General features: G+C 36.8%; 1 pseudogene; it reads right to left on the bottom strand.

Annotated features, from left to right (window-relative positions):
* Window positions 1-725: 725 nt before the first annotated feature.
* Window positions 726-4165, bottom strand: LOC110193788 (GTP-binding nuclear protein Ran pseudogene; annotated as a pseudogene).
* Window positions 4166-4475: the final 310 nt, after the last annotated feature.

Raw genomic sequence — 4475 nt, 5'->3', positions numbered from 1 at the left:
TCAGTGATTGACAGTGTGGTATGGTAGATAGAGTGCTGGACTTGTAGTCAGGAAGGCTTGGGTTCAAATTCTGCCTTAGACACTAACTGAATGACCCTGAACCAATGACTTGACCTCTTTGGGACCCAGTTTCCTCATCTGTAAAATTAGGAAGTTGGACTTGATGCTCTCTGAGGTCCCTTCCAGCTCTAAATCTCTGATCCTGATGTTTTTTCCTAAGGAGAATGGGATACAGCCTGAAATTTCTTCTTCTTCTTCTTCTTCTTCTTCTTCTTCTTCTTCTTCTTCTTCTTCTTCTTCTTCTTCTTCTTCTTCTTCTTCTTCTTCTTCTTCTTCTTCTTCTTCCCCCCCTCCTTCTCCTTCTTCTTTTTATATATTTGAAATACAATTTTATTATGATCTGAACAAAAAAGGAACAGGAATGACAGTAACAAACAAGATTTATCACTGAATATTGTGATGGAACTATAGCAATCTTATATTTGAAACTCAAGGGAATGTAATTATGGTCCAAAACAGCTAAATACGCAGGTCCAAAATATGAATTATCTTTTTGAAACTGCCATATTCATTCTGAAGGCTGTTCATCTCCTTCAGCATCCCAAAGATTAAGCACATGTTCTGCTCAGCTATGTAATAAAGTGCCAAACATGCTATATCACTGACATCACAGGAAAGCTGGCTATAAGACTAAACCTGTGGTGCTGGGCTCTAGCTTCATTCCCTTATAGGTCATCCTCTTCATCATGGAGCACTGTTGTCTGAGCAATCTGTAAGTCCTGCTCATACTGGTGCTGCCAGTGCTGGATCCATAACAACCTCTGGAGGTGCAACAGCAGGCATGGTAACAATCTCCAAATCTCCCTAATAAGTTTTCTAGTCAAAGGAAGGGCTTCTCAAAGTTGCAGTTATTTTTGGCTCTGTGGTATTGAAGGCAATTGATTTCATCTTGACCTTTCTGTCTTTAATATCCACTTTGCTGTCACACAACAGTATAGGGATATTTTCACATACTCACCAGGTCTCTATACCAGTTACGTAAATTCTTCTAAGTAACCCCTGATGTTACACCAAACAGTATAATGGTGCACTGAGCTTGAATGTAATAATTGTCTTTCAGACTACCAAATTTCTCTTGGCCAACTGTATCCTATATGTTGACTTCAATAGGACCCTCTGTTAAAATGGAATGTGAGAGGTTGGACCTCAGCACCCTAAGTGGCTACATACTTTTCAAAGTCAAGTGACATTTTACAAAGGTGGTTTTTTCCAGTACCTCTATCACCAACTAATACAAGTTTGAATTGCACTTGGGGTTCTCCTTGGGTGGCTATTCTGGTTGTTCTTTCAGAAGGGTCTCTGTCTCCACCTGACTAAATGATCATAACCCCAAATTTCTTTTTATATATTCCAATCCTATCTCTGATAAATACTGGCAACATGACCATGTACAAATCATTTAAATTCCTGGTGCCCCAGGTAATTCTCTAGGACTATAAGTAACAGATGACTTGCCAAGTTTCATTGCTGGAGGGAATTTACAAGCAAAAGAGCTCCCTACATCAATGAAATAATAAACCTCTTCCCCCTAAAAATATCCCTCTGCAGGATGAAAGGGGATATATGCAAAATGAGTGACAATGACAGCTAACTTTTTATAGCACTTCACAAACATTATTTTACTTGATTCTCATAACAAGGTGGTAAATATTGCAGGAATTATCTTTACCTCTTTATAAACGAAGAAAAGGAAACTCAGAGAATTTAAATAACTTGTTTGTAGTCACACAGCAAGTAAGCTTCAGAGGCAGGATTCAAACCCAAATCTTTCCTACTACACCATGCTGATACTGGGAAGATGGTAGAACAGATATATCACAGATCACCAAACTAATTATAAAAATAACCCATGGATACATCTGTGTCTGCAATAAAGGAAAGAATAATTTAATTTATTATGGATTAGTTTGTTTACTTTTTCCACAGGAGGCATAAGTACCAAAAATTCCTATAACTTTGAGGAGTGTGGACACCATATTGAATAACAAATACAAGAAAGACAACAGCTTTATTCTGTGGTATCCATAGTTGGTGAGAAGTTCACAAACGTCTTCAAAGTAACTAATAAAATCCCCCCCCATTCTCTAGCCCCTTTATTTAAAAATTTTTTTTAACATTTTTAGTTAGAATTTTGAGTTCCAAATTCTATCTCTCCTTCTCCAACCCTTCCCTTAGATGGTAAGCAATCAGATATAGGTTATACGTGTGCAATCATGTAAAATGTTTCCATATTACTAATTTTATACAAAACTCAAAAGAAAAAAAGAAAGGAAGTGAAAAATAGAATGCTTCAGTCTGCATTCAGTCAATATCAGTTCTTTCTCTGGAGGCAGATAGTATGCTTCATCATTAGTCCTTTGGGATTGTCTTGGATCATTGTATCACTGAGAATAGCTAAGTCACTCACAGTTCTTCATAGGACAATGTTGCTGTTACTGTGTGAAACATTCTCCTGATTCTGTTCACTTTACTGTGCATCAGTTCATGTAAGTTTTTTGAGGTTTTCCTGAAAACATCCTGCTTATCATTTCTTATAGTACAATAATATTCTATTACAACCTCATACTACAGCTTGTTTAGCCATTCCCCAATTGATGGGCATCCCTTTGATTTCCAATTCTTATCCATCACAAAAAGAGCTGTTATAAAAATTTTTAAGCAACTAGGTCCTTTTCCTTTTTTAAAAAAAATTTCTTTGGGACATAGACCTACCAGTGGATCAAAGGGCAGGCACAGTTTTATAGCCCTTTGAGCAAAGTTGCAAATTGCTCTCCAGAATGGTTGGATCAGTTCACAACTCCAACAGTGCCTAATAAGATCTTTTATATGAACATTTGAAGTATAATCTGTACCACCATCTAGATTCCTTAATTATAGTGTTCAAAGGAGTAATATTAAGATGCTAAAACTGTCTCCCAAAAATTTGCTTTGGGATAAAACTTCTAATACTTGATCTTAGTCCCAAGGCAATTGGTGTGTGTGTGTGTGTGTGTGTGTGTGTGTGTGTGTGTGTGTATGTGTGTGTGTGCGTGTACGTGTAGTTTAAAGAAAATAAGATAAAATAATCCAAACACTTTTAATTACGTAAGGAAGAGATGGGAAAGTCTATGCCTTTCTTAATGTGAAAAAAGAAAAGCTTACAGGTAAATATAGGATTTAGGTGCCAAAGAAACCCTCCTTTTCCCCCAGTGGGAATTATTCAACTTAATAGGGAAGTCATCAAAAAGAAAGGTCCTAAATACCATATTCAAAGCAGCACCTTTTGAAGCACCAAAACAAACAAACAAACAAACCTGGAAACAAAGTAGATACCCATAAGTTAGGGAATAACTGAACAAATAGTGGCATATGAATAAAATGGAATATTTTTCCATCATGAGAAATGAGGAATTCAAGGAAATGAGGAGACAAAAGAACTGATGCTGAGCAAAGAAAGCAGAATGAAGAGAATAATATATAAAATGACTGTGATAACATAAAAAACAGCATAAAAAAGTAACTTGTTACAGAATAAACGCAATGATCAATATTGAATCCAAAGATCAGAAGACTATGAATACTTGATGTGTCAGATGTGTACGGCTATGATTGATAGTTGTTTTTGCTTGAGTGTTTTCCTTTGATGAAGGGAGGGTTCTGGGGAGGAAAGTTGTATAGGGAAATGGTTATGATGTAAAAATAGCACGGTACCTTATATCTACATAAAGGATAAATGTCAGTAAAGAAAATAAAGAAGAAAAGAATAGCTGGACCAGACCTGGAATACACAGATGTGGTTCTTTCTGAAGTCAACACAGTTTTGAGGGCATTAAGGACATGAACAAGAGTCACACAGGATAAGAGAGTTTTGATCTATACCCTTTGAAGAAGTATCCACATCATGTCATAGATATATGAAGTATATGTCTTGTAACTCTTAGGATTGAGTCCCAGCTTTGACATTTGCTAGATGTATTAATCTGGAGAAATCACTTGACCATTATTGACCATTCAATTTTATTTGTAAATTGAAAATTTTACTTACACTACCTCCTGTAAAGGGTTTGTGAACCATAAAGTGATCTTCATATTTATAGAGGTAATGCTGGCTTCTCTTGTTGTTCATCCTTCATTTTCAAAGAGGACCAATGACATCACAAGTGATGTCTTGACTTGAGTGTGAACTGGATTTAAGTAAAGCAGAGTTGCACAAAGGCAATAACCTCACTCTTCCAGAGATATTGAAATCGATTGGAGGACAAAAGTCAAGACAACTGGTGATGGATGGAGGTGCAGTAGATGACCTTGGCATCTTCCATGTCTAACCACGATCCACAGTGCCTGCTTTGGCCACCTTCATGGCCATTGGAACAAATTGTTTTCATCTGCCCATTCTGCTGAGGGATGTTTTCACATGCTTGGGATGGACACCGACC

The sequence above is a fragment of the Phascolarctos cinereus genome, unplaced genomic scaffold (genome assembly GCF_003287225.1).
Source record: "Phascolarctos cinereus isolate Bilbo 61053 unplaced genomic scaffold, phaCin_HiC Scaffold_7;HRSCAF=346, whole genome shotgun sequence".
Lineage (NCBI taxonomy): Eukaryota > Metazoa > Chordata > Mammalia > Diprotodontia > Phascolarctidae > Phascolarctos > Phascolarctos cinereus.
The sequence above is the reverse complement of the archived record's forward strand: the minus strand, read 5'-3'. Positions and strand labels throughout refer to the sequence as shown.